Genomic DNA, 26,104 nt, shown 5'->3' on the forward strand with positions numbered 1-26,104 from the left:
TGCTATAATGCATGACAAAATATTAAACATTTTAATCACATTCAAATATTTATAATAAGTAAATAAAAGCGGGTATGGTAACTTTTGGGTATTTCTAGAAAAATTACAACACTTGCAAATAATACATGAAAATGTAACCTAGACTAACTAAGGTCTGATAAAGAGCACTTTGATCTTCAACCTTGAGATGTAGTCTTGTTGAGCCAATGCCACCCTTTTTCCATATCCATTTGAATTATACAACTTTTTTTAATTATTTTAAACAAACTTTTAAAATAATTAAACTTTGGTTTTTAACACCCAAGAGTTTCTAAGGCACAATTTCAATTTGGGTAATTTAATTCAAAAAATAAAATTAAACAATTTAATTTTAATAAATTACAATTCAAGATAATTTTAATTTTGGATATTTTAATTAAAATAATTTTAATTATGGAAGAAAACAATTAAAACATTTTTAATTAAGGAAAATAGTCAACATTATTTTAATTAAAGAAATTTCCAAATTAAAACCATTTTAATTCAATTTCTAATTTTTAATTAAATGAATAATTAAAAAATAATTATGGTAACAACACACAAGGTATTGTTCCTAGGTTGTACCAAGGGTGCGGCGGCAGGGAGGGTGGTCCAACGGCTAGAGGAGCAGATGGGGCACATGCTGGCCTGGCTCGATGTGGCAGGGGTGCGCAGCTGCAGGCACATGGCACGCTGGCTGGGCAGCACGGCCGAGCGTGCAGCTGGTGAGCTGGGGCGCAGACTAGGCACAGGGGTACGGACTGGGCAGCAGGCAGGCGTGGTGCCTGGCAAGCGCGCACGGGCTGGCTAGCCCAGCATGGGGCTCGAGGCTCGAGCCACAACAGAATTTTACCCAAAAATTTTAAAGTAAAAATTACAAAATTTCTATGCCCCAAAATGACTTACATTTTTCATCTATTAATTTTAAGAAGAATTCCTAAACCCAAAAACACCATTATAAACAACCCTTAAGAATATATCATCATGAAAATAAACATCCATCCATTCAAACATATATCACATATAATATAAAAATGCATATAATCACACACAACAATTAATAATATGTATAGACTAATGACCTGCTCTGGTAACAATTGTTGGAAAAACATTGAGCATGTAGCGAAATGGGTGTGGTGGGCCCATTGTTTACAACAATAAAAATTTCATTAATCATATAAACAGTTTATATGACCAAGAAAGCATCCATCCAGAAACATTAATAGACAATATTATTAATCATGCAACTTATATATAAATATACAATATATTTATATATATAACACATAAATACATAAACATATGAATATTAAAGAACATTAACAATTACCTCTTGAAGCCTATGAAGTGTCATTGAGTCTTTTCGTATATTTATCGATCTTCCTATCCAATGCTTTGAGTACTCAAACCACGGTCTTCCGGAGTGTTCTCTACACCTCAAGATGTGTATGGGCTCATAGAGAACATGGGTTTGCAATTTTAGGAATCACAAGTATTTCTCAACACATGAGAATTTGGATTATTGTATGAGAATGACTAAAATAAAGAAGAAGAAGAAGAAAGACTTTTTGTCTGACAAAAAATCTTGAGAACTATTCTGAATTGTCTCTGTATTGTGTATCTCTTATGTTGTTTCTTCTCTTTATTCTATGTCATATATATAGATATAATTCTATTGCATTATTATTCCTAATAATAATAGTAATATCTAACTTACCAAATTTGAAAAAACTATTTTCAAATTATTAATTAATTAAATAAATAAAATAAAAACAACACCAATACAATATCAGTGCAGTTCGTACACGCATGGCACAGTCTCTGGACTGTGTCATGCGTGACCTACTATTCCCTTTTCAGGGATTTTGCATTTTTCTTTTATTTATTTATTTAATAAAAATCAATCTTCCACAAGATAAGGTATTTATCTTTTTAAGGAAAAGATGACAACCATATTTCAAAATTTAAATTTTAAATCAAAATTCAAATTGATGACCATCATTATCATCATCTTTTAAAATTTAATAAATCAAAAACTATTTTTTACTTACCAATTTTATTTTCTCCCACTCAAATAAAATAATGATTTTATTTATATATATGAAATTCGAAATTTACATATTTAAATTAATAAATATAGTTTCATAAATTAATTATTCAATCTCAATTATTATATAGTTGTATACTTGACCCGAAGAATAAAATTCTTCTCAAATTTCTAAATTACAGTTTTACCCTTGTATCAACTCTTACCTTGATATGGTCTTGATAGAGCCACCCTGGGGACCTATGAACCTATAATATCAAGCTCCAATAATATTATATTATTAATCAAAGCTCTTTGATTAAATAATCATATTTATTAATCTCATGATTACTCCACTATAAATATGGGATTGAACTCTTGATAATTATAGGCATATATTTATAGAGTACTTTATCAACGAATAAAGTTTCCATAGATATAACCATTACATACAACGTTAATCCTCTATTAATGGTTCATAATTAAAAGGGAATAAAATTACCATTTTACCCTTTTATTTATATCTTGTTCCTAGAGTACCATTGACTTTACTAGTGAAGGTTGTGTCACAACAAGTTTGCGACATGAGTGCTCATAACCTTTTTAGTTCCAAAATTCAATCCTATAGAGAACCATTATTCAATCTATAAGAAGGTATAGATTCCATATCTGCTACTATATGTCCCCAACCCTATATATCATTGAGTCCCCAAAACAATTGTTCTCAGCCTGATCATTCTGACAAACCTTAACGCGTGAATCAAAGGATCAGATGACATATATAGAAGTTCATAGCAACCTCAGGATTAAGATCATCATGTATATGATCATCATTTGATGTGTTGGATTAATACTATGAAACGGTGTTTAAACAAATATTAACAGATCACATTTGGTCCAGTTTTACATATCACAATATATAAAGCACCATCACTAAAGTGTCCTACTACACTAGCGACCTGGATCTAGGTCGCTTGTATTCATAATACTAGCGAACCGTACTAGCAATAATTAATCTAAAGATTACATAACTTTATTTTACTGCGAACTATTTTAAGTTTATTATCTTAAGCTCGATCCTCTCATACCAATATGACATTAAGACCACATCGATAAACTTTGGAATTTTATGATATTTACTTAATATTATCAATATAATATTGGACATAGTCTATATATGTAACGCCCCACATCACTATGGCTGCTTCATACAATGACGACTGGCCCTACAAACCAACACGAGTCTTTCCAGCGTGCTTTGTCCTCACTCGCACGCTTCCTGGGAAAACTTCGCAGGAGGTCACCCATCTTGAGATTACTCCAAGTCAAGCATGCTTAACTTTGGAGTTCTCAAGTGATGGGCTACCGAAAAGAAGATGCATCTTGTTGGCATAGGTAGTACCCATCAATCCATTTAAGCCCTCTTCAATTGTGTAGTCCCATACCTACACAGTCTTAGAATCATCACACTTAACCTTCCCCAGGCGGTGTGGGATTGCACAACTTTACTAGGTCTTTCCCCTCATAGATCACGGGATTCTGACTGTCACAATCACCCCCCCCCCCTTAGGAGTCCGACGTCCCCGTCAGCCACAATTCCGACTGGGTCAAGGCTCTGATACCATTTCTAACGCCCCACGTCACTATGGCTGCTTCCTGGAATGACGACTGGCCCTACAAACCAACACAAGTCTTTCCAACGTGTTTTGTCCTCACTCGTACGCTTCCTAGGAAAACTTCTCGGGAGGTCACCCATCTTGAGATTACTCCAGGTCAAGCACGCTTAACTTTGGAGTTCTCAAGTGATGGGCTACTGAAAAGAAGATGCATCTTATTGGCATAGGTAGTACCCATCAATCCATTTAAGCCATCTTCAACTGTGTAGTCCCATACCTACAAAGTCTTAGAATCATCACTCTTAACCTTCCCCAGGCGGTGTAGGATTGAATAGCTTTACCCGGTCTTTCCCCTCACGGATCACGGGATTCTGACTGTCACAATATATATAATAATTCAATTCAATTATTTATTTCATTTAAAACATTTGTCAACTACAATTGCTTACTATTCCCAACATAGCTTCCACGTGGGCTCGACTGCTGGGGCATTTCTAAGTTGCTCATGCATCCTTGTACACTTGGCTATTAAATCTGGCAGTGCTTGTCCTTTGATGGCAATCCTCGAATGATAAGTAATGTAAAACTAACTTAATTCGACGACCCACTTGAGGAGTCTCCCTGAGGACTCTGGCTTCTAGAGGACCTGCCGCAAGGGCTGGTTGGTGAGGACTTTGATGGGATGCGCTTGGAAGTAGCTGGGGCCTTAGCTTCCGAGAAGAAACCATAAGGAAAAGAGTTAGCTTCTCCATAAGTGGATACCTGGACTCCGCTCCAAGGAATCTCTTACTCACATAATAGATTGGGTGTTGAACACGACCTTCTTCGCAATCTAAGGCAGCACTAATGGCATCCTCCAAGACATCCATGTGGAGGAGGAGGGGTTCTCCGTCTATGGGCTTTGACAGGATCAACAGATTATCCATATGCACCTTGGTTGTTTGAATGCCTGCTCACACTCCTCCGTCCATTCAAATCGTTGTCCTCCTCCGTGGATGTTGAAGATTAGAATGCACTTATCCGTTGCCTTGGAGAGAAAGCACTACCATCATTTCAGTGAGGTTTTGTACGTCTTTATGCTTTCGAGGGGATGGAATTTCAGCCAAGGACTAGATCTTCTCGGGATTTTTCTCTATCCCAAGGGCGCTAATGTAACACCCTAATTTCTCATAGATTACCGAGAACGCAGTGTTGGATCATAATTCATAAATATTGCTCCTTTATTGAATAAAAAATTGAAAATAAATACATGAATCCATGGTTTTACAAAAATAGAATAATTGTCTTTAACACAAAAATGAGCAACATTTAAGTAAAACTTTAATATAATAAGCTTTTATTAAAAAAAAAAATAAGCCAACTTGATCTTCCTCGATTATATGGTCCCCACAAGTACATCACGAAGCTCTTAGGTCCCACTCGCCACCTACCTTTCTATCCTTAATTTCTTGAAATAATAACATCATAAGGAGTGAGCTTCTAAGCCCAGTAAGGAAAATACAAACAAGAGTTAGTCATATAATCAAACATATCATAAATTTTACCAAAGTCATAAACAAACTTATTTATACTAATCACATAACAATAAATCCTAGGTCATATCATAACCTAAATCATATTAGTCATAAATCATAGGTCTTACATCATAAATCATAAGTCATAAGTCATACTCATAATCATAACTATGGGTCATAAGTCATAATCATAACTATAGGTCATAGGTCATAAATCATAATCATAACTATAGATCATAATAATATGTCACATATAATAAAAAGATAAGTGTTTATACAGGGGTAGCAATTAAGCCTCGGACATAAGTCTGTCATACACCGGACATCACTTAGGTCAGTCATAAAGTTTTGGCAACCGAGCCTACTGGACATAGTCCGTCATACATCATTGGACACCTTAGGTCCAGACACACTTACCCTTTATTGTACCTGAAATGTTAGGTCATACAAACATAAACTATATCATAAACTACATAAACTAAGTCATAATACTAAACTATCTAATTTTCCTTACCAAAAACCAGAATATTGGAGACAAGAGCAGGATTGAAGACTCCTAAAACCAAACATAAGAAACCATAAGTTTCCTAAAAAAAAAAATAAGATGAAAAGAAAATCTAAACCATCAGGATAAGAACTTACTGAAAACTTTATGTTTCAAAGAAATGGAACACCTAACCAAAAGTTACTATCACAAGTTAGGATTTGAAGAAAAATAAAAGAATAATAGAAACTATAGTGAACTAAACCTGAAGATAAAGAATACCTTGGATAGCTTAGAACCTCGATCTATACCTCGAACACCAAAAATCACACAAGAACTCACTTCCCAAGTGTTTATAAAAGCTTTAGATTTGAAAGCTTTAACCCCAAAACCCTAGTGCTTCTCTCTAGAATGAACTTAGCAGCTTGGAGGCTCTGATCGTTCTTGAAGATGAAGAAAAATGGCTGAGTGAAGGGTCCTATTTATAGAGTTCAAGGAGTGAAACTAACTCCCATTTAAATGAATAAACAAATGATTAAAAATGAATAAATTTGAATTATCTGTTCAACAGATGCCCAGAACTTGGTCAAAAACATTCAGGAACGAGTCAAGGTTGTTGAGGGTTGTTTCTAGTTCAGAATTTTACGAACAACTCAAATATGGCCACTAGAGCCAATATATCGCCTAGGGTAGGCGATATATCGCCCCTACCATGATCCTGAGGGTCCGTGGTTTCGTTCGTGTGAAGTCGATGTGTTTTCCGTATCAATTATAGGCGATATATCGACCCTTATAGCAGCGATATATCGGCATACGCTGATATTTCAAACATGTTTTTGCACATTTCAGGATAATTTGAAATTGATTAAAACTACTTTGAGTGAGTAAAATGTGATCCTAACAGATGATGGAAGGTTCTAGAGCTTGCAGATTTTCTTTTAATGAAACAATCCATCAAAAATCCTTAATTCCTTAGTAAACATACATGTGACAAGTGTCATGTTCTTAATTATTCTATCTAAACCTTAGGTTATAATAAATAATATTCTTAGGACTGTATTCATTAATCAAACCTTATGATAAGATTAATATTTCTAAACCATAGGTTAAACTTATAAAATCTGTAACTATTTCTACAAGTTTCTTACTAAATCCCGGCTTTGACCAATATCAACAAAAACTAAAACTCTACAGCTACTACTACTATTGCTATCTAGCTAAGTAAAATTTCGGGATGCTACATCTAACTATGAAGCCCAAGAACTTCCAAGAGGCAACTCCAAAAGTGTACTTTTGAGGATTCAATTTCATTCGAAATTTGCGAAGGATGGGGAACACATCTGCTAGATATCTCACGTCGTCGGGGGCTGTCCTAGATTTTACCAACATGTCATCTACGTAAACCTCCATGTTTCGAAGTTGGTTCTTGAACATCTGGTTTACCAATCTTTGATAGGTGGCACCAACATTCTTGAGTCTAAAGGGCATCACTTTGAGCAATATACCCCTTTGTCCATCCAGAAGCCGGTATGCTCTTGATTCGCAACATGCATGGAAATCTCGTTATACCTTGAGTATTTTCCATAAAGGACAATAGCTCGTACCTGGAGGTGGCGTCGACCATTGAATTGATCATGGACAAAAGAAAACAATCCTTTGAGCAGGCTTTGTTGAGGTCAGAGAAGTCTATACAGGTCCTCCAAGTGTTGTTTGGCTTGGGCACCAGGACCAGGTTAGATAACCACCTCGAGTGCTGAGCTTCTCGGATGAACTCATTTGCAAGGAGCTTGCCAACCTCCTCCTTCAAAGCTAATGCCCTAGTCGGGTCGATCATTCTCCATTTTTGCTATACACGAGCAACATTAGCATTGATGTTAAAGGTGTGGCATATGACGTTCGGATCAATGCTTGTCATGTTGGAGTGAGACCAAGAAAAAACATCTTTATTGTCCTTGAGAAAACTCATAAAGGCTGCTCGGACATCCGACTAGGACAAAGGCATCAAATATTACATCCTCTGTCTCTTCCATGGGCCGATAGCCCTCTCTTCTTGGACTCTGGGGTCCAACTCATTGGACTCATTTTCCTCTTGAATAGCCTGGACCTCCATATCCTAGGGAGGGGGAATTTCATACACAAATGGCATATGGAGGTAACGGCTCCAAACTCCACTGATAAGTCTAGTTTAGGGTAGTTTTAGAGTGTGTTTTAGTCTTAGTTTCGATTCAAAATGTGGGTTCTGTAAAGTATTATGCTTGTGCTTATTTTGTTTTCAGGTTTTTGCTATGAATTTGTGAATGGAGAGGAACAGAGCTGATTTAGTGATGAAATTAAGTATTTTGGGAGCTTTTGGCCATTTTGTGTGAGCTCGGGAGAGCTGGGAACATTCGGGATGAATCTGGCAGTAACCAAAGGTTGAAAAGGTTGTGAAAGGACAAAGGATCCAAGAAGCCGCAACTTGATAGAAAAAGTCACGACCCCGCTGTTTTTGGTCCTCTTTGTCTATTTGCCTCGGCCTCCATGCGCGACACAACTTGATAGACCAAGTCGCAACTTCTCGGATCATTTGTCCTTTCACAGCCTTTTCAACCTTCGTTTAGCACCAGATTCATCCTGAACGTTCCCAGCTCTCCCAAACTCACACAAAATGGCCAAAAGCTCCCCAAATACTCAATTTCATCACTAAATCCGCTACGCTCCTCTTCATTCGCAAATTCGTAGCAAAATCCTGAAAACAAAACAAACACAAGCATAATACCACACAGAACACACAATTTGACACAAAACTAAGACTAAAATAGACTCTAAGACTACCATAAACTAGACTTATCAAATAAAAAACTTGATAGCTAAAATATAATGCGCAAGTATACGCAATTGATTCAAGTAATATAGAAAGTAAATAAGAATCGTTCCCACAGAGGCTATCAATCAAGTACCAATAACCAATTCTAGCTTTCTATTTGGCTGTCGAAAATAGAGTGATTTTTAAACTAGAACTTAAAATTGAAATAAATTGTGCAATTATAAAGATTGCTTCAATAATTAAAAACCTAGGGTATTAACTTCATCAACTTTTCAACATGTTAATTTTACTGGTCACCGCATATAATTCTTCAATTTCTATCATAATAGCAAGTTAACTAAGACAATCCTAATTATTTTTCATGATAAAAAGATCTCAACCTATATGACAACTTTCTACATATATGTGATAAGTTTTAACATATAGCAGGCATGAAGCATAGAAACCCTAAACGCTACACAAACCATGTAGGTACTCTCGTCCTATATGCAATGTCTATATGATTATAGAATATTCAACTATTCCCTCTCTGATCTCGAATCAAAATCATAAATCATGTAAATAGTGATCAATTATCCACATACATTAAGCAAAAATCATATAGAGAGATGATAGGAAAAGAAGAAGAAATTATATGAACTTCATAGAAAATTAACAAATATTTAAGTGACTACATTAAACCTGGATATAAAATGTTTAGTTCATAACAAGCATGACTAAAACAATAAAATAAATGTTCAGAAACATAGAATTAAGCTGCTAAAAACTGAGAGAAAACTGAAGAAAAATAGAGTATTAGAGTTAAACAGCTGCTAATCCCGTCTTGAAAAAAAAACTTCTTCACAAATGACCTAACATCCACACTTAAAAAACATGTTTTCCCTTTTTTGTGAGGCGGGTCGCGACTTACTCATTCCTGAGTCGTGACCCGTGTATTTTTGTGCACTTCACTCTATCTTTGGAAGTTTAGGTGCTGCAACTTGATAGAACAAGTCACGACCTACCTCTTTTTGGTCTCCTTTGCTAATTCGCCTCTACCTCCACGCGTGTCGCGACTTGATAGACCAAGTTGTGAAATCTGGGATCATTTGTCCTTTCACAACCTTTTTAACCTTCGTTTAGCACCAGATTCATCCCGAATGTTCCTAGCTCTCCCAAACTCACTTAAAATGGCCAAAAGCTCCCAAAATACTCAATTTCATCACTAAATATGCTCTGTTCCTCTCCATTTGCAAATTCATAGAAAAAACCTGAAAACAAAACAAACACAAGCATAATACCGTACAAAACCCACAATTTGACACGAAACTAAGACTAAAATATACTCTAAAACTACCCTAAACTATACTTATCATCCACTAGGGTCGGATGCCCCAAGGTGGCAAGGTGGCGTTGTACGCGGAGGAGTAGTCCACGACCACAAAAGTACAGTATTTGAAGCCTTGGTGAGGCTCTTCTCCAAGTGTCACTAGCAGTTTAATTTTCCCAATCAGGATATGACTTTCCCTTAAGAACCCATAAAGAGTGGAGGTGAATGAGGACAGGTCTCCAACAGTCAAACCAATCTTCTTGTTGGCTGACTTATATAGGATATTCACTGAACTCCAGTTGTCCACCAGGATCCGTGCCACAATCTTGTTGGAAATCTGGCTCTCTACTACTAAAGGATCGTGGTGGGAGAAATGCACCCTCCGAGCATCGTCCTCGGAGAAAGTAATGTCTTGATCAGTCATTCAGGGCCTATGTGAGGGTAATTGGGTTAACGCCAACACTTCATCATCATGGTTAAGGGCTCGGGCATACCAATTCTGCAAGCCCCTTGACGTGCCCCCCATGTGAGCTCCTTAATCTCCCGTTCACCGAGGTAGGTCCATGGGCTATCTGCTACTGGGGGGTCGCGGGCACTTGGACCAGGGGTCGAGAAACCCCCTGTTGAGGAGGCAACCCTACAGTCGGGGCCTGGGTTGGACGGGCATCGGTCCTAGCATACTAGTGGAGGTGCCCTAATTTGACAAGACTTTCAATCTCATCTCTAAGTTTCATGCACTCGTTGGTTTGGTGCCCCACGTAATTGTGAAACCAGCTGAACTTAGTGGAATCTCTATTCTCCCGATCACTCTGCATAGGCAGTGATTTCCAATAGTGGACCTGCTGCTCAGTGGCCAGGAAAATATTCTATCGAGTATCCACCGGGTCTATGTAATCAGAGTATTGTGGAGCGTATTTCTTGTCGGGAGCTTCTCCAGTTCTCTTGGGTTTCTTACCCTTGCCCTTTCCCTCGCGTTTTCTCCCGCTGGGGGTCTCGCTAGGAGCCATATACTAGGTTGGAGCTGCAGTTCCAGCACTGAATGCAGGATGGAAAGCACTGTAACTAGAGAGAGCTACTCCATAGCCTCTCCAGGTAGCACCAAAGCTGACACTCAGCATGGTGTTGAAATCAACTGGTTGAACGACAGGGCTAAACTGTGAAGCGCTCAATACACTTGTTTGAGTTGGAGTGTATGGCGAGTATTGGGTTCTTGGGGCTACAAAATTTGGGAACAATGGAGCAAGGAAAGGGATTGCCACTCTGAACACTCCAATCTGGGCCTCCTCCCAGTTGATGTACTCTTGGGCTCGACGTATGAGGTCGTCGTGCCTGTGGCATCCTTTTTGCTGGAGATCATACCATAATAGGCAACCTGCTCGAATGACAGCGTGTAGGGCCATCAAGTATTGGTCATCATCAACCCTATTATTCCTGGCTACTTCCTCCTTAAGGTGTTTTATGTAAGCTTTAAGAGTCTCAAGTGGTCCCTGCTTTATGTTGGCCAAAACATTGACCTCAAAGTTCACCTTTCGCTCAACTATGAATTATCTTCGAAATGAGGAGGAGAGTTGGTGCCAGGAGTGAATGGATCAAAGCTTTTGCTTCTTGAACCATTCATTTTTTGATCTCGTCAATGTCAATGGGAAGACGTGGCATTTGGCATCCTCGAAGACGCGGTGGACCGACATCAATCCATTAAAATTTGAGAGATGGTCAGTGGGATCCGTGCCTCCATTGTACGAATCAATGTTTAGCATTTTAAAACCTTCAGTTAGTGGAGCCTCCACAATGTGGGGAGCACAGGGACTCCCCATCCTCCTCCTCAGAGTCTGAGTCATGACCTTGTCTCTGGGCCATCTTCAGCATTATCCTCTTTAAACTTTCCAATTCTGCATGGAGATGGTTGTAATTTTTATTGGCACTCTGTGCCGGGTGTTCTCTCCTTCGAGCATTAAGGTCTTCTCGAAGGTTCGGTTGTTGTTGTCTCCCAATATTTTCCTCGGGAGCTACCTTGCTCCTGCGAGCGTTCAGGCTATCTCATAGGTTAGGTTGATCTTGGTGGCAACCACCACCTCGGAATATTCTACCTCTGTTTCTCCGTCGGATTCAGCATATTAGTTATTGACAAAGATACTGATTCCTTTTCCTCAGTTGGCGAAGACGTTTCGCTGCTTAGCCCCTTCACTGGATTTTCTACGGGGTATGCGAGGTGCCGAGGGGACACCACCTCCAAGCCTAATGTGATCCGAAGTGGTGCACCTGGGCTGGGAGCCTTGGGCTCCGCGGATGCGGGCAGCTTGGCATTGTCTTTGGGCACCATGCCCCTATTCCTCATTGGCTCTCGACCTGAGCGAGCTCAGAAGCCCGATGAGTTCTCTTTTGCGCCTACACAGGGTCATCGTGTATCTTGCCTTTGTCATGGTCTTGTGGCGCAGGTAGGGTTCCAACTCTAGCTGGGTCTGCAGAAATCATATATGTTCCTAGGAAGATCTTGTATCCCTACAATGCTCCTTAGGGGGTGACCTGGTGACTTAGGGAAGCCCCATGGCCACAAGCATATAGGGGCTCAAGCTGTGTTCTCCCTTGCCCTATCAAGGCCATATATTAATACAATAATGTTAAACCATTCTTGCCCGTGTATGCTTCCTTATTGTCTATGTGTTACTTGATTGTTGCATTTGTTGGGCCATCGTGTGCCACTTCCCTTGTTGTATGGTTTTTTTTGGTGTGGATGTTCTATGGAATAACTTGCTTTGTGCTCACTCATACTTTTTTATTGCTTATCGCATGTACGAGATGTGTTTGTGGCTAACTAATGAGTTTGTTTGCACTCAGGTGTGATTTGCAAGGTTACTTGCTAGCTTGGAGTGCTCGCAAGTGCCGCACGTTCTGTTTACTTGGAGATCCCAAATAATCAGCCCGTGACTATTGGTATCAAAGCCAGATTAGAGAAAGCTTGGTGGAACGCACAAATGGTGAGTGTGGATGCTCAAATTACACCAAGGAAAAATATTGAGGTTTACCCTCATTAGCCTCAGGCAAACAAAGCAACCTAATATTTTTCCCCACAACCCATGTCTCATAGGAGGCCTTAATGAAGATGCCCCCAGAGACCCGAGAGCCTTGCCACGCGAGGGTACCCAACATGCACAAGTACCTGCCAAGGCCACAAGGGCCTCACTATACGCAGCCATCCATGACCTGCATCTGTCTTACGACTCGGCTGCGCACCCCAGCCTCGGACGCGAGGCCCCGCTTCGCGTTGTCCGCGCGCACCTGAGGGTTCCACACGAGGCTCCGCCTCGCCTCGTCCGCGCGCACCTGAGGGATCCGCGCGAGGCCCGCCTCGCCTCGCCCGCGTGCACCTGAGGAATTTGAGCGCGGCCCTGCCTCGCCTCGACCAAGCGCACCCGAGGGATCACGCGAGGCCTCGCCTCGCCTCGAATCTATGCACCCTCACCTCGTACGCGAGGACCCGTCTCGCCTCATCTCAACCATGTGCGCCCAAGCCTCGCGCGCGAGGCCCTGTCCCGCACATGCCATGCCACACAACCAAGAGCACCCGTGCATGCCAGTGATGCCCTTAGGGGTTTCGTGTGAGATGGCCTCGCTTTGGCTACGTGCCTGGGCACCCCGCGGGACCTCTCACACCTAGCCCCCTTAGCCTAGCCAACAAAGTTTAACTCTCATACGTATATTTTCTCGTCAATAAGCAATCTGATGCTTAGATAGACATATAGGGGCTAGATCGACAGGCACACCTTCAGAAGGTGAGAATACCCGCTAGTTGCAGGGTACACGCATGAATATGGAATGTACCTGCAAACCTAAAGGAGTCAGAGTACGAATATGGTACCCCTGCCAGACAAGTAGTGGGAGCGCCAGGAGAGGGGGCATGGCATATGTGTCTATGGCCATATGTCAGAGTCCACACCACTACCACCTGCACCACTCCTCTGACATTCGTGCGGTCGAGTAGTGGAGACATCCTCATGGTACCTGGCCATGTACTAGTACCAACACCACTACCTCTAAAACCACTCTCCTGACAGTGTACTTGTGTACCGCCTGATCCCCTAAACCACAATGTATTCTGATAATGAAATATGCCGCGACGTTCGAAACGGTTGAGAGAGCCGCACGAGGTGTAGGTCTACCTTGACGGAGATCAACTAAAAGCCTCCATGAGGGATCCTCCTCCACCTGCAAACCTGGGGGCCCCAAGGGAGCCTGAGGCGCCCAGAGACGAAAGGGAGGCCTCGTCCCTGGCAGTCCCACCTGAGGAGGATCGTCCAAGGTCGGCGACCGCCCCGGCAAGAGGCGCCGATGAGTTCCTGCCTCCAAAGCCACCACAGGTGTCGAACCCTGGTCAACAGGATCCAGGCCCGTCGAAGCGCCAGGCTGGCAAGCACCCTCGAGTCCACTCTATTAGCTCAAGCTTGAAGTTTCAATTCTATGAAGATGAGATACGAGAACTTCACCACAAGAATCAGAGGCTAGATACCACCTTGGAAAACATGCAAGAGGTGCTAAATGGGCTGTTGCAAGGGAGATCAAACGTGACACCCCCTAAGCGCAAAGAGAGACCAGAGGGAGGTAGAAACTACTGTCCCAGTAGATGACGGAAAGACGTGACTCTCCACTAGTAACACCCCCCGAATGAAGCAACGCGAGTATCCCGGACCACTGAAACAGGCCCAGAAGCCAGAGCCAAAGACCAATGCTGCCCCTCGCAACGATGAGGAGGTCACCTCAAAGAGAGCACCCTCAGATTTACGAGAGGAGCTCAACAAAAAAAGGGCGGGTAAAAGGACCACACCCCCTATGGCACCCCGAGAAGGCAAAGGAAAGGGGGATCTTAACCCGTTAGCTCTGAGAGACTCCCTAAGCAAGAGGAGGCAGGACCTGGACACAGAAATGAGGAGCCTACGAAGCAAAATCATCACCGCCATCGGAGGTCAAGCTTTTGAGGAAGAGTTCGACCACGAGTCACCCTTTATTAGGGAGATCCAAGCCATCTGGCTCCCAGCCAATTTTAAGGAGCCCCATATGACCCCCTACGAAGGAAGTACAGATCCAAAATATCATCTGGACGCATTTAACGATCTGATGAAACTAAGAGGAATTAGTAGCGGGGCCAGATGCCAGTGCTTTGATGTCACATTGAAAGGACGTACGTACAAATGGTTCAAAAGACTCAGACTGGGGTCCATCAAGTCCTGGCAATAGTTTTTCGATGAATTCCTCCAACAGCACCACGCCGTGCGGGACTACACGAGGCCAGGCACCAGCCTTGCCAACGTGAAGCAAGGAGAAAATGAGAGTCTAAAGAGCTGCATTCACAGATTCAACATGGAGGCAACTAAATTGGGGAGCTTGACCCGCCGAGAGCTGAAAATGGGCATCACAGCTGGAGTGCACCGAGGAAGCAAATTATGGGATAACATGCTCAAGAGGGAGGTCACGGACTTAGATGATTTCTATGAGCGGGCACAAAAATATATTTGCGTGGAAGATGGTCACGAGAGCCTCAAGGCCGGAAAAGACCAAAATTCACCAAAGCCCTCAATCTGGGAGAACCAAGGCAATGCCATAAAAAAGAGGGTCTATGAGGGGACAAGGGATGATCGACCCCGAAAGCATCAACGCTCTAACGAGGGCAGAAAAGTCCCCTACACCTATTATACTGACCTCACTCATGCGGGAGAGCATATTTTCGTTACGAATGAAATCAGGTCCCTTTCAGGAGGCCCCCACTGATGAAAAAAGACCGGTCCAAGAGAGACCCCAGCAAGTATTTCCAGTATCACAAAAATATAGGCCACACAACTGCGGAATGCAACCATTTGAAGGTGGAGATTGAGGAACTCATCCATAGGGGGCATTTGGGCAGATATGTGCGCAAGGTGAACCATAGGCCAAAAGAAGGAGCGTCCTAGCCGCCGGTGCGAGAAGTAGCCCCAGAAGTGCAAGGAGAGGTCAGGACCATCTTTGGAGGACCAGGATTCGGGGGCGAATCAAGAAAGGGGCGAGATAGATATTTCAGGGAGGCCAGCCGAAGTCCATCACCGTGTATCCTGAGTCTAGAGCAGTGCCCCCCGAAGAGTTTCAAGGGTGAAAATGACTCAATAACTTTCACCAAAGAAGACACTCGAGGTGTGCACTTCCCCCACAATGACCCCCTAGTGTTGACAGTCCAGCGTGCTAACATGAGGGTGCATCGGGTCTTGGTGGATAACGGGAGCTCTGTGGACATCTTGTATCGACCAGCACTGGAGAAGATGGGATTAAGCCTCCGCCACCTAAAGCCTTGCGCTACGTCTTTGTATGGATTTATGGGAGATTCGATACAGCCCCTGGGGGCAATCGAGTTGGCCCTTACTATGGGAGAACAGCCCAGAAAAACAACCATAATGGCAAACTTTGTTGTGGTAGATTGCGCCTCAGCCTTCAATGTGGTATTAGGGAGACCTTCTCTAAGAGAATTGAAGGCGATAACTTATGTGTACCATTTAGCTATGAAATTCCCAACCCCCGGGGGAATAGCATGCGTGAAAGGAGAACAGAAGGAAGCGAGGGAATGCTATAACACATCCCTCCGCACAGCCACAAAGCCAACAACACCTATGGCGATGGTTGTGCACGAAGGCGCGAACCCAAGTGAGTTAGACCGACGAGTCATAGAAGAGCCCAGAGCTGAACCTGTAGAGGAAGTAACGGTCATGGATGAGTCGTTGAGGAGATTGAAAGTAGGAAAAAATCTTACCAATGACATGAAGGAGAAACTAGTAGAGTTCTGAAAAGCCAACCTCGATGTATTTGCCTAGAGTCATGAGGATATGGTAGGGATAGACCTAGCGGTCATGTGCCACCACCTGAACAATGACCCGAAAGCAAGGTCGGTAAGGCAGAAAAGGAGAGCACTAGACTCAGAAAGATATGCGACCCTAAAAGAGGAGGTGGACAAGATAAAGGCGAACGGGTTCATTCAAGAAGCGTTTTACCCACTATGGGTGTCGAACCCAGTGCTGGTTCCAAAGCCCAATGGAAAATGGAGGAGTTGCATGGATTTTACCAGCCTCAACAAGGCCTGCCCTAAGGATAGCTTTCCGCTTCCTAGGATAGACGAGTTGGTAGACGCCACAACGGGACACGAGCCACTTAGCTTCAGTGACGCGTATTCAGGGTATAACCAAATACCAATGAACCCTGCTGACGAGGAGCACACTTCTTTCATAACAGACAAGGGGTTGTATTGCTATAAAGTGATGCCCTTTGGTTTAAAAAATGTAGGTGCCACTTACCAGAGGCTGGTGAACAAAATGTTCACAAATCAAATAGGAAGGAACATGGAGGTGTATGTGGATGATATGCTGGTGAAGACGAAAAAAGCAGAAGAGCTCACTAGCAACCTCATGGAGATGTTCAGTACCCTACGCAAGTACAGAATGAAGCTGAACCCACTCAAATGCACCTTCGGAGTTTCGTCAGGAAAATTCCTGGGTTTCATGGTGAATTCCTGAGGTATTGAAGCTAATCCTGAAAAAATCAAGGCCTTGCTAGAAATGAGCCCACCACGGAGCAAAAAAGAGGTGTAGTGCCTGACGGGGTAGCCCTCAATAGATTCATCTCTAGGTCGACTGAAAAATGTATTCCTTTTTTCAACATCCTAAAAGGGAACAAAAAGTTCGCTTGGGATGACAAATGCCAGGAGGCCTTCACCAAGCTGAAGGAGCACCTTGGAAGGCCACCCCTTTTGGCCAAGCCAGAAAAAGGAGAGAAGTTGTATCTGTATCTAGTCGTATCTGAACATGCCATAAGCGCCGCCTTGGTCAAGGGTGAGAAGAAGCACCAGCGCCCGGTCTACTATATGAGTAAGTGGTTGGTAGACGCGGAGACCCGGTACCCGGAAATAGAGAAGTTAGCATATGCCCTGGCTTCTCGAAAATTGAGGCCCTATTTCCATGCTCATGCAATTGAGGTGCTCACCAACACCCCCCTGCGTCAAGTCTTGCACAAGCCAGAAACTTCAGGAAGATTGCTAAAGTGGTCGATTGAATTGAGTCAGTTCGACATCACTTACACCCCAAGGACCTCCATCAATGGGCAAGTACTTGCAGACTTTATAGTCGAGTTCACATATCGACCCCAAGAGGAGGGGGAAATAGAGGAGAAGGAACCAACACCTAAAGAGGAGAGGCATCCCGAAGAATGGAGCCTCCATGTAGATGGGGCATCTAACGAAGGGGGAGCCGGTGCTGGCATAGTAATGATAGGGCCTGAAGGTCACAAGATGTATTGTGCTTTGAGATTTGGATTCGAGGCTTCCAATAATGAGGCAAAATATGAGGCCCTGTTGGCTGGCCTGCGGCTAGCTAAGGAATTAAAGGTATCCCGCTTGCATGTCTTTAGTGACTCACAGCTGGTGGTGTTTCAAGTGAAGGGCGAATACCAAGCCAGAGGTCCAAAAATGGTTGCATACCTTTCCAAGGTGAAGGAGTATTTGGACCAGTTCTTAAAATACACGATAGAACAAATCCCCAGAGAGCAGAATACGAATGTCGATGCACTGGCGAAACTCGCCTCCACAAGAGATGAAGATACGCTTGAGTCTATACTGGTGGAATATCTCCCCAAGCCAAGCATAGCCGAAGAGAGGATCAACACGGTCAAGAGCTCCTAGGAGCCATGGTTTGCCCCCATTAGGAGGTACTTGAATGACGGGACCTCACCCTTGGACAAGAAGAAGGCCCGCAGACTGGCTTACAGAGCCGCCCAGTACACCCTAATAGACGGGATATTGTATAAGAGAGGCTTCTCTACCCCACTCCTGCAGTACGTTGATAAGGGAGAAGCATCAAAAATTTTACAAGAGATACACGAAGGGGAGTGTGGGAACCATGCTGGGGGGCAGTCCACAGCAAAAAAGGCCGTCCGCCAAGGGTATTACTGGCCGACCATGGAGAAGGACACGAGTGACTTTGTGAGAAAGTGTGACAAGTGCCAGAGACATGCGACTTACTCGCGGCAATCCCCAAATGAGCTGGTGAGCATGACCAGCCCGTGGCCCTTTGCTGTGTGGGGGATTGACTTGATAGGGGCACTGCCAACCGGAAGAGGAGGAGCCAAGTACGTGGTGGTAGCGGTTGACTATTTCACTAAGTGGGTGGAAGCGGAGCCCTTAGTCAATATAACGGCTAAGCAGATCACCACCTTCGTCAACAAATATATTGTTTGCAGATTCGGGGTACCCTACAAGATCATCTCCGTCAATGGAATGCAATTTGAAGGAGGAGTGTTCGAAGACTACTGCAAGTCCAAAGGGATCAGGAGGAGTTTCTCTGCAGTAGTACACCCCCAAGCTAATGGGCAAGTAGAGGCCATCAACAAGATCCTGAAAAGGAACTTGAAAACTAAGTTGGAGAAGTTGAAAGGGGCCTGGGTCGAAGAGCTCCCGAATGTACTCTGGGCCTACAGTACCACCCCCCGTTCCACCACAGGGGAAACACCTTTCGCCTTGGCCTATGGCTGCGAGGCTATTATTCCAGTAGAAATGAAGGTAAACTCCTTCCGCACACAAACATACGATGACTAGGCTAACACCGCAGCGTTGGTCGAAAACTTGGACCTACTGGAAGCCAAAAGAGAAAAGGCACAATTAAGGCTGGCTACGTATCAACAGCGGGCAGCGAGGTATTATAATTCAAGGATATGGGAGAGAAAGTTCAGAGTAGGAGACTTAGTATTGAGTAAAGTACTCCCTAACACGCGAGACCCGGGGTGGGGGTACTAGGAGCAAACTGGGAAGGACCCTACCAGGTCGCTCAGTGCATACCACCAAACACCTATAAACTGGCGCGCAGAGACGACATCGTCATGCCTCGGGCATGGAATGCGGAGCACCTCAAGAAGTACTACTAGTGAGACCTCCACATCCCATGCAAGCAGTATTCGTGCTTAGTATGCAAGCTCACTAAAAAAGAATCAAGGAGGACATCTAGATAACCCCCCAAGAAGATGTAAACTTTTTATATGTATACACATCGTTGTAACCTACCCACTATGAATGAAACTATTCACATCTTCGTATGCTATTTTTTCTCCTTTATGTGGGCATCAATCAAAGTGCCTGCCGAAATAAACTTCACTAGACACTTGGGGGGCAATAGTGGCCCGTGAAGGCAAAGCACACAGCAAACAAGAGGATCCTAAAAAGGACCCTCTATCAGGAGGATAGTGGCCCGTGAAGGCAAAGCACACAGCAAACAAGAGGATCCTAAAAAGGACCCTCTATCAGGAGGATCCTAAAAAGGACCCCTTGCACCAAGATCTTAAAAAAGACCCTCTATCAGGAGGATCCTAAAAAGGACCCTCTATCAGGAGGACCCTAAAAGGGACCCCTATCAGGAGGATCTGAAAAAGGACCCTCTAACAGGAGGATCCTAAAAAGGACCCTCTATCAGGAGGACCCTAAAAGGGACCCTCTATCAGGAGGATCCTAAAAAGGGCCCTCTAACAGGAGGATCTTAAAAAGGACCCCTTGCATCAGAGCCTTAAACAAAATTCTTTAAAAGAGGAATGCAATTCGTGGTGAACCCTAACAAACAGGGAGGAGATCTTGCAAGGCATCTCCTGAAGTTCACAAGGATTAGCTACCCTTATGAACATCAAGGAAGCCAAAAGTTCTAATAAGCCTAGAGCGGCCACCAAGCCGTCTAGCCAAAAAGGGTCCTAAAAGAGGCCCTTGCAAAAATAGTACTATGAATAATGACGAAAAGGACGCTTCTCGCAAAAAAAATAATAAGCGCGCGCAAAAATATATAAAAGGATAGCTAGAACCCTAGGGGTCAAAATATCCTTATAGAAGTAATCAAGAGGCACCCAAAAATGACCCATTGAACCCTTTCACATGGGCTCCAAAGGACCTCTAGCCTGATAAATGAAAGAAGGGAACCTACCAAACCCCATCATACAGGCTCAAAAAGACCTCAAACACAAAGGAATAAGAGATGAATAACCACATATGTATATATTAAAAAAAAGTCTTAGTAACATGGCAAGATTTAAAAAAAAAAGAATTATTATTACAACAACGCTCAAGTGAGCATACACCCACAGCGGGCTAACTGGGAAAGATTATAAAATAACGATCTCAGAGCCTCCTACCCCGGGCGTTCCACCCAGCCGCCCGGGCGACAGCATGCTCACCAAAGGAGGAGAAGTCAAAACTTGGATCCTGCCTCCATTCACCATAGAGGGCGCGCTCTATAGACCAATACTCAGTGGCTGCCCTACCCGCCTCTAAAGAGGAAACCCTCTCCTGCGACGCAGCTACATCAGCTTTGGCAACCTCAAGTTCAGCCTCTAGAGAAGCAACCCTCTATTGCGACGCAGCCACGATAGCCTTGGCACCCTGGAGTTCACCCTCTACGCTGGTAACCCTTTCCTGCAGCATCGTGGCCTTGACAACCGCCTTCTTCTTCCTTTTTGACAAGGCAGAAAATTTGGCCCGAGCCCTTTTTAGCTTAGACTTGGTTTCATCAAGCTCTCTCTCGAGCTCCTAGACCCAGGCCGTGAGACGGTCCCTCTCGGTACTCGACGTGGAAAGATTGTGAGCCGAGTCGGCAAACCGCTGAGCCACAGTATAGGCATGCACAAGAAAGATAACAACAACAATGATAAGTAACAATAAATAAATAAATAAATAATAATAAGGCCGACACAAGATGCATGAACTCACCCAAGCAGTAGTGCGCGTCAGAGTCTCCCCAAGATCCGACAGGGCGAAACTCCCAAGACCATTCCAATCAGTTTCGGGGAGGTCTGAGGCGATTTGGACATACCACCGCCTGTAGGAGGTTGCCATGCGATTCACCCAGGGCACCCCTTCCGAGTCAAGGGAACCTGGCTCGGTAAGTACAGACGACCCACTCACCGAAACAGGAGGGGCCTCATGAAAATTGGAAAAATGGGCCCTCGGTATATCAGGAGGGGGTGCAGGAAGATTGGGAAAGTAAGCCCCCGATGGACCAAGGTCGAGGGGAGCCTAAGTAAAAGCGTCAAAATTCGTGGGGTCGGGGCAAACAAAATGCTCCGGTATGGCATGTTGGCCTTGGGATTGGGAAGCCATGTCCGAGTCGGAAGGGTAAAAGGTAGGACACCCCCCAGGAGATGAGGATAGCTGGTAAGGTTGCCCGTGTCCAAGGGGGACTTCCTCCGGCACATCCTCAGCCTCACCTTCACCCGGGCAAGGTTCAGCCGATGCAGCCTTCATCCTCTTTGACCCGAGAATCGTCCACAGCAACCTGGGATCAGAAACCGGGGACAGCCGGTGAAGGTTAAGATTTTCCACAGTGAATAGGTACGCAGCCTTTTTCACGGCGAGGTCAGCATTGATAAGATCCTTCACGGCGTCCGCTTCCGACCCAAACATAAGTTATAAAACAATAAGTTTCAACAAAAAGAAAAAAGAGAAGAAAAGGTGGCTCAGGGTACTTACTGGGAGCGGCACGGAAGTGCTCACGAACAGAGAAAGGGCCTTTCACAAAGAAAAAGTCTTGCTTCCAGGACCCCGGGTTGGACACTGAGCCCTCTATCAAAGGGACCTCATTATTGGCTTTCTGTAGGTAATAGAAGCCCTTGGACTTGGGAGAGGGCATGAGATTGTGCAGGAAGTGCACCTCTAGCGCCGTAGGAGCACGTTTGGCAAGTTCCGCAAACGCGATAAAAAGGCAGCTGAAGGTCAGCCAACTGTTGGGTGCCAGTTGAAGTGGAGCAAGGTCGAAGTAGTTGAGGACCACAACGAAGAACGGGTGTAATGGGATGGTACCACCCGCCTTCAGGATGTGCTCACTAAGGGCCACGAAGCCGAGACTAGGGCAGTCAGCCTGGCAGTTGTCCGAAGGGGTGTATAAGGCGTACTCCGGAGGAACAGGGTAGTGCTTCACAATTTCCCTCAGTTTATTTTCTGACACATGGGACACCAGGGTGGATGCCAATAAAGGGGTATCGTCCTGTTCATTAATGGACACTTGTCGTCGTCCTCCCTTCGCCATATCTGCAAAACCAAAAGAAAAAGGTGAGGAAGAGACAGAACACTTGACCCTCCATTTTCTCTTCCTAGCAAGAGTCTTCCTAAGCTAGGGAAAATCTAAAATAAGGGCTGAAGAGAAGCAGAAGCGGCCCCATGACAGTCATCAGGCGAGGATGGGCTAGAAGGCTCAGGCAGAAGATGTCCCTCCATAAACTCTAACTCCCCCTGCAAAACTAAAAGGGTCACCCTAAGGCTCACTACGTGGTCACTAAGGTCAGGGGGGAAAGGTGCTCCATCTCTTCTCAACACCGTGTCAATTTCACTCTCCACCACCCAGATTTTACGCCTAAGTTCAGCCATGTGCTCAAGATGACAAATACGGGCCTGCCTGAAGGAGTCATAGTCTGGGTAAGGGTTTTCCTCAGGGGACTCTGAGTCCGAAGACAAGTCAACAAACTCAACCCCCGGAGATATGTCGAACAGATCGTCACATGCCATGAGACCTCGTCCCGAAAGCACAAAGGGGTTGACGTGTAAATGAGAGGATTGCTACAAAACACAAAGGAATGGGCTCAAAACTTCTAGGCACAAACACTCTAAATGACCCGCCACATGGTGTGAATAAAGGGGCATGCCTCAAGACTAACTCACGATGGGCTCAGGCCAAAGTACCCCATCCCGAGTGGTGCTAATGTGGACCCAATGAACATAAGGGAAAAGGAGAATATACCTCAAGCAGGATAAATGAGACACTGTCGAGGTCAAAAGGAGGTTGGGTGCCAAAAATACCGTCACGGTCAAAAAGAGCCAAATGGTCGAAAGTGCGCGTCTGCAAAAATAAACAGAAAAGATGTGTTAGCCTCCAAATATATGAAGGGGTATAGACATACCAAAAATTAGCCCAAATATATATTAAAAAAAAAGAGGAAACTATAATAAAAGTGAGGTTGTGGGGGATTGAACCCCTTACCTCTTGAAAGGAGCAAAAGTCTAAATACCACTAAGCTAAGAAGATTGAGTGTAACTAATAGACTTGGCATGGGGGCCTATTTATAAGAATTAAAGAGAAGAGTCTACCAAAGCACCTAAAGGTCCTCTCCTAGACTGGGGGGGCAAGTGTGGATGCTCAAATTCCACCAAGGAAAAATATTGAGGTTTACCCTCATTAGCCTCAGGCAAACCAAGCAACCCAATATTTTTCCCCACGACACATGTCTCATAGGAGACCTTAATGAAGATGCCCCAAGAGACCCGAGAGCCTTGCCACGCGAGGGTACTCAACATGCACGAGTACCTTCCAAGGCCACAAGGGCCTCACTATACGCAGCCGTCCATGACCCGCGTTCGTCTCGCGACTCGGCTGCGCACCCCAGCCTCGCACGCGAGGCCTTGCCTCGCGTTGTCTATGCACACTTGAGGGATCCGCGCGAGGCCCCGCCTCGCCTTGTCCGCGTGCACCTGAGGGATCTACGCGAGGCCCCGCCTTGCCTCTCCCGTGCGCACCTAAGGAATCCGCACGAGGTCCTGCCTCGCCTCAACCATGCGTACCCGAGGGATCACGCGAGGCCTTGCCTCGCCTCGACCCTGTGCACCCGAGCCTCACACACGAGGCCCCATCTCGCCTTGCCTCATCCATGTGCACCCCAGCCTCATGCGCGAGGCCCCGTCCCGCACATGCCATGCCACACCACCAGGAGCACCCATGCATGCTAGTGATGCCCTTAGGGGTCTCGCGTGAGATGGCCTCACTTTGGCTAGGTGCCTGGGCACCCCGCGAGACCTCTCACACCTAGCCCCCTTAGCCCAGCCAGCAAAGTTTAACTCTCATACGTATCTTTTCTCGTCAATAAGAAATTTGATGCTTAGATAGACATAAAGGGGCTAGATCAACAGGCACACCTTTAGAAGGTGAGAATACCTGCTAGTTGTAGGGTACACGCATGAATATGGAATGTACCTGCAAACCTAAAGGAGTCGGAGTACAAATATGGTACCCCTGCCAAACAAGTAGTGGGAGGGCCAGGAGAGGGGGCATGGCATATGTGTCTATGGCCAGATGTCAGAGTCCACACCACTACCACCTGCACCACTCCTCTGACATTCGTACGGTCGAGTAGTGGAGACATCCTCATGGTACCTGGCCATGTACTAGTACCAACACCACTACCTCTAAAACCACTCTCCTGACAGTGTACTTGTGTACCACCTGGTCCCCTAGACCACAATGTATCCAGGGCCATTAGAGCCCACTATAAAATAAACCCCACTTCCATATGGGAGGGGGTTGGAAAAATCATTGTAGCACTACACTATAAGAAATACAATTTCAGTTCATCATTTTTCTTCGGCAAGTGTCCTTTAAGTTTCCAATTTGATCTTCAAAGTTTTTCTTTTGATAATCTCTACATTTCTGTTTTTCTAACTTAACTTGATTGACGAGTTCTCACCGTCAACAGTGAGCAATACTCAGAGGATCAAAGAACATGGGGGAAATAGATGTCCTAGAAGAGAGGGTCATAGTTTTATACTCTGCTAGTCGTAATTCTAGATCGTCCAAGACAATCAATCACATAGCCGCACTCGAGAAGAAGAATGGTGTTCTGCTAGCCTGGATAATTGTGTTGGAGCAAAGAAATACTCCGACAAGTACATTTGATATCCCTCAGTGGGTGGAGCGTATTGCGGCAATGGAGTGCATGTGGAAGGACCAACAAGACTTTATAAATGACATCATGGAGGACTGTAGTGAGTCAGTTGGTGCGCTTAGAGATAAGATGACTGAGCTATCTGCATAGGTGAACCTAACCATGTGAGCGGTTGGGAATGCGCCTACAACAGGTTCCATAGGTATGGAGTTTGGCCGAGTGAAAGTGCCTGAGACAAGGCCCTATAATGGGGCTATAGATGCAAAGGACTTGGAAACCTCTTTGACATGGAGCACTACTTTAGAGTCGTGCAAGTTGAATCCGAAGAAGGGAAGGTCACCATGGCTACTATGTACTTGTCTGGGGATGGCAAGGTGTGGTGGAGGAAAAAGTTTGATTACATCGAAAATGGTAGATGCACAATCATGTCATGGGGAGATTTGAAGAGAGAATTGGAGACGCAGTTTCTGCCATAAAATTTTGCCTACATGGCTCGACGCCAGTTGAGATAGCTTAAGCAAGTCGAAACAGTCTGAGAATATGTGAAAAGGTTTTCAGGGACTGATGCTTGAAATTAAAGACATGTCTGAAGTAGTCATGCTCTTTTATTTCCTCAAAAGAATAAAATTGTGGGCCAAGCAAGAACTTCAGAG

The sequence above is a fragment of the Humulus lupulus genome, chromosome 5 (genome assembly GCF_963169125.1).
Source record: "Humulus lupulus chromosome 5, drHumLupu1.1, whole genome shotgun sequence".
Taxonomy (NCBI): Eukaryota; Viridiplantae; Streptophyta; class Magnoliopsida; order Rosales; family Cannabaceae; genus Humulus; species Humulus lupulus.